Source organism: Schistocerca piceifrons, chromosome 3 (assembly GCF_021461385.2).
Source record: "Schistocerca piceifrons isolate TAMUIC-IGC-003096 chromosome 3, iqSchPice1.1, whole genome shotgun sequence".
NCBI classification, from domain to species: domain Eukaryota; kingdom Metazoa; phylum Arthropoda; class Insecta; order Orthoptera; family Acrididae; genus Schistocerca; species Schistocerca piceifrons.
This window is the reverse complement of record NC_060140.1, coordinates 621,976,990-621,986,445: the sequence shown is the minus strand read 5'-3', so window position 1 is coordinate 621,986,445 and position 9,456 is coordinate 621,976,990.

Here is a 9,456-nt window from a genome sequence, read left to right as displayed (position 1 = left end):
TCATATTTACAACTAAGAATGTACAATTATCTACATTGTTTATTATTTCTTGTTGATATACCATGTTAACAGTAGGTGGAATATTTATGATAATACAAAACTGGACGAGCTATGCTTCATTCAAAGTTTAAAGCTAGCCCTTTTGCACAAAGCCATTCAGTAAGTTTCATAAAAAGATCATTTACTATTTTCTCTGTTGATGCTTCTTTACTTGGCTTCACAAAAATGCTAGTATCATCTGCAGACAGGACTAATTCTGCCTCCTGATTCAAATAAAATAGTAAACCATTACCATAAACAAGATCAGTTGTAGTAAGAGACCCATTGTAATTTCTCACAATGCAAGATGATGGGGAGTCCCTCTACTGTATATTACTCAAAGAGCCTATGATAACTTCGTGTTCTCTGTTTCTTAAATAATAACTAAAGCAGGCATGAGCTAAACTATGTATTCCATGAAAACTTAACTTTCTTCTCTAACAGAGAACTACATCTGCGCACACAAATCACCTAATTGCTGTAAATTACGGGGAGAGGGGCAATGAGCTCTGACACCACATTCAATCATATCCCAGATATGTTCAATCAGGTTTAGATCTGGTGAGTTGGGGGACCAGCACATCAATTGGAACTTGGTTCTGTATTCCTCAAACCACTCCATCACACCCTTGGTCTTGTGACATGGGGCATTATCTTGTTGAAAACTGCCACTGCCATTGGGAAACATAAACATCATGAAGGGGTGCATGTGGTCTGCAACCAGTGTATGATGCTCCTTGGCCATCATAGTTCCTTGCACAAGCTCACTGGACCCATGGATGCCTACATGAATATTCCCCTGAGCATAATGAAGTCACCGTCAGCTTTTCTCTGTCCCGCAGTACAGATGTCAAGGAGTTGTTCTCCTGGAAGACAATGGTCCTCCCACTGGCATGATGAAGAATGTGCTGGGATTAATCATACCATGCAACACTTTGTCAGTGCGTGAACATCCATTGCTGTTGGTCAGGTGCCCATTTCAGCTGTAGGTGCCGATGTCGTGGTGTTAACATTGGCAGATGCATGGGTCGTCAGCTATGAAGGCCCATCGTTAGCAATGTTCAGCACTCTGTGAGTTCAGAAAAACTTGTGCCCTGCCCAACATTAATGTCTGATGTTAGTTCTGCCACAGTTTACCATCTGTCTTGTTTTACCAGTCTGCCCAACCTACTACGTCCAACAACTGTAATGAGCAGCAGTTGCACAATCTTATGTCATCTGGACATGGTTTCACTTTGGTTTCGCCACATGTTGAAGACACTCATCACAGCACTCCTCAAACACCCAACAAGTCTGCCCAGCCTACAATGTCCGACATCTGTAATGAGGGGTGGCCACCCAATCCCAAGTCATCTGGACGTGGTTTTACCTAGTTGCCACAAGTTGACAACACTCACCACAGCACGCGGGCCATCACAGTCTGATAGATTGTGTGCTGCCCAATAGTATACACAGACAGCGCACTGACTGATATTACATGCATTGGGCATGGTCTATCTAGCAGTCATTCCTCATCAGGTGACACTGCTGTCACCTGGGCAGGTTTATATCGATACATTGGTGTTCATAATGTTCTGGCTGATGAGTGTATATATGCCACTTGCATGCATTTGTTTCATTAAAACCTAGCACCTTCTCACATCGCTCATAACAAGAGACTTGCTCCGGTGTGGTGGCGTCACCCCACTTGCTACATGATTACTGCTGTGTGATACAGTTTACTGCTGTGCTTGGCTATCCATGCCGCTCAATGCTCTGTGTGTTTGTTATTATGACCCACATGTCATTACACTGGTGGTTGCTGAGTCATGGCTGCTAATGCAACATTCTCCATCAGTTTTTTCATCACTTTTTATTACATTTGCTAAAGACTTATAGCTTTTGCTCCGATATTAGGTAGCAGCAATGTGCTGAGTAAATGTATAAACAGCTGATTCAATACAGTGGTACTTTTGAAATCCAAATCTTGTTTTGCTAATGAAGGTCACAAGTCAAATTATGCTCTACTGATGCACTGGAATATCAATGGCTCAACAGCAGAAATACCAAACCTTAAATATTCTGAAGTTGATGAACTCATAATTCTGCTCTCAGAATGTGTAAATATCACAGTAAACTGATAAAATGAACACTGGTTAACAGAAGATTGTATGAAAATTTTAAATAGTATTAATAATTTTAAAGTAGCTAACAGCTTTCATAGTGAAAATAAACATTGTGCAGAGTCCTGCATTCTTGTTGATTCTTCAGTAAGTTATATAATAAGAGAAAATTTTAATTCTTTGAATGAAGAGAGAGGGTTTGGGAGTTACTCTGTAGAGTTAAATGAAATGAGTACAGTGATTATACAGGGTGAGCCAGGAGTTACACAACAGCAAAGTCAAAAAATTCGAATCTTCATTAATGTATTTATGCTGTGTACACTCACAACATACATTTTCTCATAAAAGATGTTGCAAATGTCCTTCACATCCTGCAACACATGCCTCAAGATGTTTCTTCTTATCAGATGCTTATGACACTTATGTGGGATATTTTGTCTTTCTTGTTGTGTTTCTATCCTATAGATATCTGCAAAGAAAGAAGTCAGTCAGGAGATCTAGATGATCACGGGGCATGTGAAATAATGTGTCCCCCAAAGAACTCATGCAATATGATCATGGTGCTCATCATGTGTTGCGGCAGCCAACAGTTTTGTTCAACAGCCACTATGAATGCTAAGAATTGTATGGCGCTGTCCTGGTAACAGTCACCTGTTATTTCAGAGAAAAAATTGGGCCTACAATTATTTTGCATGAATTTGCACACAAAATTTTAACTTTCTGTCAGTGTGGCGTCTCATGGAAAATATGAGGGTTTTCTGAACTAAAATATCTGTTGCTCTGGCTGTTTACATAGCCACTTCCATGAAACCATAGTTCATCAGAGCAGAAAACCTAATCCAGTACCCAAGCAAATAAACTACAGAGACCATTGACAGTAATGTTGTGTTTTCCTGCTATTAGGTTCTTGAATCACATGCACAGTGTGAATGCAATACAAAGAGAATTTCAGATTCTTCATTCCCATAAGACATTCCAGTTTGCTGACACAGTTTTTGTACCAACTTTTCCAATGAGGTATCACTGAACACTGTAGGTCAGCCAGAGCATTAAACACTCATTTATACTACCAGTTTTTTTCTGAAATGAGAGACTAGGCACAAAATTATTGATTATTAGGTACTTTTGTTTCAGGAAAAGCTATGCTAATCTTCCTGACTTGCAAGAATGAAACACCTTCAGCCTGAGAAAAATTCATGTTGTTCACAAACACCTAAGTCTACAATGACTCCAAAGGGTAGCAAATTGCTTGGATACCATGTGCTATGCTTTTCTCACAAGATCATCTGTCACCAACATAAACATTCCTGCTGGGAATAAACTCAATTTCCCACCATAGCACAGGGTGTACATAAAGTCTGGGAACACTTTCAATTATTTATTGCACAAGAACCAAACATTGTTCAGATATCATACATATGTCATTTTGAAGAGAGACCCTGAAAGTTTTTTTTTTTTTTCATGAATACCACCACAGCGTAGTTTGGTAATTTGCCGATAGTCAGCGCAAGTTCAGGTGCGGAGCGAGCTTTCAGTGTGTTGGAGTTCAACAGAAACAAATGTGCTACAGCTGTCCAATGGATGTTTAGAACCAAGTATGGTAAGAAGCCACCAACAAGTAAGGCCATTTACCACAGGCACAACAAATTTGTCACAACGGATTTTTGTCGAACTCCAACACACAGAAAGCTCGCTCCGCACCTGAACTCGCCATGTTTGCGACTAGTGCTGACTATCAGCAGATTACCAAACTATACTGTGGCAATATACATGAAAAAACTTTCAGGGTTTCTCTTCAAAATGACATACATATGATATCTGTACAATGTTTGGTTCTTGTGCAACAAATAATTGAAAGTGTTTCCGAACTTTATGTACACCCTGTTTTTTTAAATTTAGGTTTGCTTAACTTCTGGCTGTAGAGAATTTCTGGATATTCTGTGTTCTTAGCAAAACTCCAGTGTTTTCTAGAACAGCTTCAGGAAGAAGGAGAGAAAAAATTGTGATCGCAGTAGATTTAAATTTAAATGTGTTACTTGAAAGCAGTGAATCCACCAAATTTCACAGTTTAATTTAGAACTCTGGTTTCCATTGAAGTTTTCTGAAGGTACAAGAGAAAACTGTGGATCAGTGACCTGTATTAATAATATTATAACTTACGTTTCTAGATGTAAACAGGTACTGCTTCAACCTTGGTATTTCAGACCATTCAGCCTTGTTTATCAAGCTCCCAAAAACAGATAAACTGAAACTTCCATGCATGTATGCAAAAAGGAATTTCAACAAAAGTAATATTGATTTTGACCATAGTAAAATGTCGTAAGGTGGCACACAGACCACTGCATTTCAAACACCAGAAACTATGACAAATTTTTAAACTGTTTTGTGGATATATCAAGGAATCTGCTCCTCCCAGAACTTGCAAAAAGAGAATAAGCAGTAAACTTAAGTGGAATACACTGAGAAAAAATATATTAAGGCCAGAAAGAGACAGCTCACACATCTACAATCAGACATAAATCCAAATTTTGTTATGTATGTTAAATGCTATAAAGCTGTACTCAAGAAACTTGTATTACAAATGGCAAATAACATGGTCTTCCTCTGTAGTGTTTCAAGAAATTCTGCATATATTCTAGAACCACTCGGCCTTCCACCATCTCACACACACGATATTTTAGATGTGAGTAGGAGAAAGGAACCCTATTGATTGCGCGTCATTTCTCTGTGTGCAGATGTGAAATCAGTCGTGACCAAAAGGATGACGCAGAGGTTGAACGGCAGTGGCAAATACTTGTCAGTTGGTCCATGGAAGTCGTAATGAACGCACACGGCAGCACCAAGGAACATCTGTGTTATTCTGTGCTGTTTTGTAACTGTGATTATTGTTACTGACAAAAGAACATTTTAGTTGAGAAGACTTTTAAGAAACTCTGAATTTGGATTTGCTAGAGGCAAGACATGTGTATAATTCCTATGTAATAGAGTCATGGTTAGCAACCAAATCTGCTGTAAATGTGACTTAATTGCTTCTAATGTGAGACAACACGGGTGACTTACAAGACGTAAATTGTTTTTGTAAGAAGTGTGAATTTTGTTCTTTGTGGAAGTTCAAACATACTGTGATAGTTGTTGAAAAGTATTCTTCGATTAACTCATTCTTTCACAAAGAGAGAGAGAGTCTTGAAGGTTCCTGTGACTAGCATCATTCTTCGGAGAAGAAGTTTGTAGGGATTCCAGAAGCCGGCTATCCAGAGAAGAATATTGGCTGCGCATTCCCAAGTAAGTCAACTCATTTAAGAGAAGTGGGGAGTTTGTACATACACTTCACACACTCTTAGTCATCAAAAACGTTAGACCTCCAACATAACAATAAGACAAAAGCAGTGTGTCAGTTGTCCAGTCAGAATCAGGAACCAAAGTTGAAAGTCAGGAGAATGTGAAAATGATGTAGTAGACCCTGTCCAGATTTCCAACTGTTTCAATGAATTTTTCTTAAATGTAGGAATATGAGACGTATATGGCTGCCTATAAGGACATGAAAAATTTCACAAGCTCAGAAAACAACCATAACAGATATTCTAAACAGTTTGAAAAAAAAAAAATCACTCAAAGAGTTGTAGAAAATGAAATATTTGCTTTTAAAAAATTAAACCTCATATGAGTGGGATGGAATACCTACATCTGTAATCAAGAGTGGTGTAACATGATTTCACAACCACTGTTGATTATTATACACCAATCCTTTGAGCAGGGATGCTTCAAAATTTATTCAAATATGCTGAGATAAAACCATCATTTATAAAGGAATCAACAGAGTATTTGGGAAATTAGTGCTCTATCTGCCTATTCCAGTTTTCTCCATAGTGTTTGAAAAGATTGCAGCAAAACAAATTCAAATTTCATTATTATAAATGACACAAATTTTAAAACCTAGTTTGTACTTCAACAAGAAAAAACTCTATAAATGTCGTCAATGAGTTTGCTAAAAACATATGATCCATATTAGATATGGATAAAAAGCTCACAGCAATATCCCACAGATATAGCATTCAGTTCTCTGAACCACATCTTACTGCTCCACAAATTGCAAATATATGGAATCAGGAACACCATTTTACAATGGTTGGACTCTTATTTGACTGTCAGGAAACAAAGAATAATTGTAACTTCAAATTAAAGCAAATATTCCTGAAACTGGAAAACAATTTCAAAAGTAATCCCGCAAAGTTTGATACTGATTCCCTATTTGTTCTTTTCTGACATAAATAACCTAGTGGTTGCTATTGATATTCATTCGGTTTTATTTGCTGGTGATACACCAGTTCTCATTGAAAATTATATGCTTGAAAGAAATCCAGAAATTGTCAAAAATACTTTAGAAAAACTAGAATCTGGTTAGTTTCATCAAAATGAACTGAAACTAAATGAACTAAATCCAGAATTATGCAATTTGAAACTAGATCATTAGAATGGAACAAAATAAAAATAATTTGCTACGCTCAGGATAGCACAGAAGCAAACCATGTAAAGCACTTAGGCCTAAACCTTGACAAAAACTTGGACGACTGATATACACTACTTAGCAAATAAATTGAAAAGACTGGCATTTACAATTCGTATTTTGTCCTGTGCCATAAACATGGACACCAGAAATGTAGTCTTACTGCTACTTTGGGTTGGTTATTCATTATGGCATTATCTTCTGGGAAATTCAGAATATATCATGAGGAGTTTAATATTACAACATAAATTAATTGGAAACATGTGCTGACTTACAATAGATATCCTATTGACCACTTTTAAGAAACTCAAAACTACTATACATTCCCTTCCTTTACATATAGGCAGTGTTCATTTTCTTATACAAAAACCAAAATACACATGATATTATGTTAACAATTATCACTTTGTGTTCATCTGACTGCAACTGGATGAAACAAATCTTTCATTTCATACATGTTTTGCCTTTATTGTTTGAAAGGCATGATTAGAGGAAAATTTTGTAGATGCTGCTCTGCATCTGCTGTTGTTAATCTCATTCACACAGTACTAGGAAATGTAGATGTTTCGGAGGTTATTGCCAAGTTTATACAACATTCAAAACATCATGAAGCAAATGGGAGTTCATTTCTTAGTGCTGTGATAATGAAATTAAGAATGAAAATAATCAGAAGAACAGCTACAAAACCGGAACAAGAACAGATGCAGAGAAGCATCTATGACATTTACAACAGTCAAATAATAATGGCAAAGTCTATATGGCATAAAAAGTTCTTATAATTCAGCTGTAATTAGATGAACCCAAAGTGACAATTCTTAATGTAATGTCACAGACAACTGTGGATGACAGGACAACAAAAGTTAAATACCTGACACTTTCCATTTTCACCATGATATTACTCACCACAGAGGGAATTTTAAGATTCTGACACAACATTAAAATCTCCACAACCAAACACCAGAGCACATGGGACTACAAATTTACAACAAAATTAAAGACAGTAATATATTTAACATTGAAACTCTGCCTGCAACAGGTAATGAGTGTATTGAGTAGCTCGTTAACTGTTGTTGCCAGTCCAAGCCCAGATAAAGGAGGAGGGTTGGCGTCAGGAAGGGTATCCTGCCAGAAAAAAAAAACAAAACAATGATGGATACTTCTCAAAGTAAATGTTCCAGAGTAATAGTCTCCGAATCGGATCTCCAGGGGAGACATTTTGTGTAGAATCCAACAAAAGAAGAGGTTGCGAAAAAAGGAATGAAGTAGAAAATCAGAGTCAGAACTTTAAACATTGGGACATTGAAGGGAAAGAGTTGAGAGATTGTAGACATGGTGTAAAGAAGGCAGGTAAATATCCTGTGCTTACAAGACACCAGGTGGAAGGTGACAAGGCCAAACTATTGGCAGAAGGATACAAGTTGTTTTATAGCAGTGCTGAAAAAGAGTCCAGAAATGGAGTAGGGATTATTGCGGATAAAGATCTTAAGGAAGAAGTCTGTGGAGTGGACGGAATCAATGACAGAGGAGATGTCATCACAGTTCTAAGTGTGTATGCACCCCAGGCAGGGTGTTTGGAGGAAGAGATGGACGAATTTTGAAAAATCCTAGATGGAATAACAATGGAAATACCAGACAATGAAAGGGTGATAATTGAGGGAGATTTAAATGAACATGTTGGCGAGAGGAGGAGTGGGGAAGATAGAATTTATGGTGGATGGAGTTATGGAGAAAGGAATGCGGCAGGGCACAAGACTGCAGAATACACTGTATCTTTTGACCCAATGATTGCCAGTACCTACTTCAATCATAGAAGAGAACAACTTATAACATACAGGAGTGGAGACCATAAAAGTCAGTTAGACAATTTGTTGACAAGAAGGAAATACGTAAAGGAAATAAAGAATACCAAGGTTATATACAGGGAAAGTGTGGCTGCACAACACAAACTCATAGTGGCCGATTATGAAATGGGGGTGGGGAAAAGATGTAAATGAATCAAGCGAGGAGAACAAAGAATAAAGTGGTGGAAACTGAAAGAAGAGGTGTTGTGAGAAAAATTCAAGGAAACAGTATTAAGAGAAGTGAAATTACCAGAGGATGTACAGGAGCGGTGGAGTTATAATAGCAATGTAATTGCAAAAGCTGGAAAAGACAATCTGTGTGTAACAACAGGAAAGGGACCACCAGAAGGTAAGGAGGCATGGTGGTGGAATGAAGAGGTTCAGAAAGTGACAAAAGTGAAGAAAGTTGCAAAAAAAAAAAAAAAAGCAATGGGACTTAAGAGGAATACAGGAGGATAGGGAAGCCTACAAGACTGCAAAAAAGATGGCCAAAAGAGCAGTGGCAAAAGCAAAGGCTGAGACAATGGAAAAGGCATATGAAGAGCTGGAAAGAAGACAGGACACCAGGCAACTCCTACGGATTGCTAAAGCAAGAGATAAGGTGACCACATAACATCAATGATGCAGATAAAAGATGAATCAGGTGTAGTATTACACGACCTTGAGAAAATCCTGAATAGGTGGTAAGAGTACTTTGAAAGGCTATTGAATGAGGAAAATGTATGAGAGAAGTATGAGGATGGAGATATAAATGAATGAATGACCCAAAGTATAAGTAGGGATGGAGTCGAACACACGATGACAAAAATGAAATATGTGAAGGCCCTAGGGGCAGACCAAATCCCAATAGAAGCATGGTAAAATCTGGGAGAATAGAGAACTGATATTCTCTGGGATCTAATGCAGAAGATCTGGAAAGGAGAAAGAATGCCGCATGCATGGAGAAGCAGTATACTTGTTCCCATATACA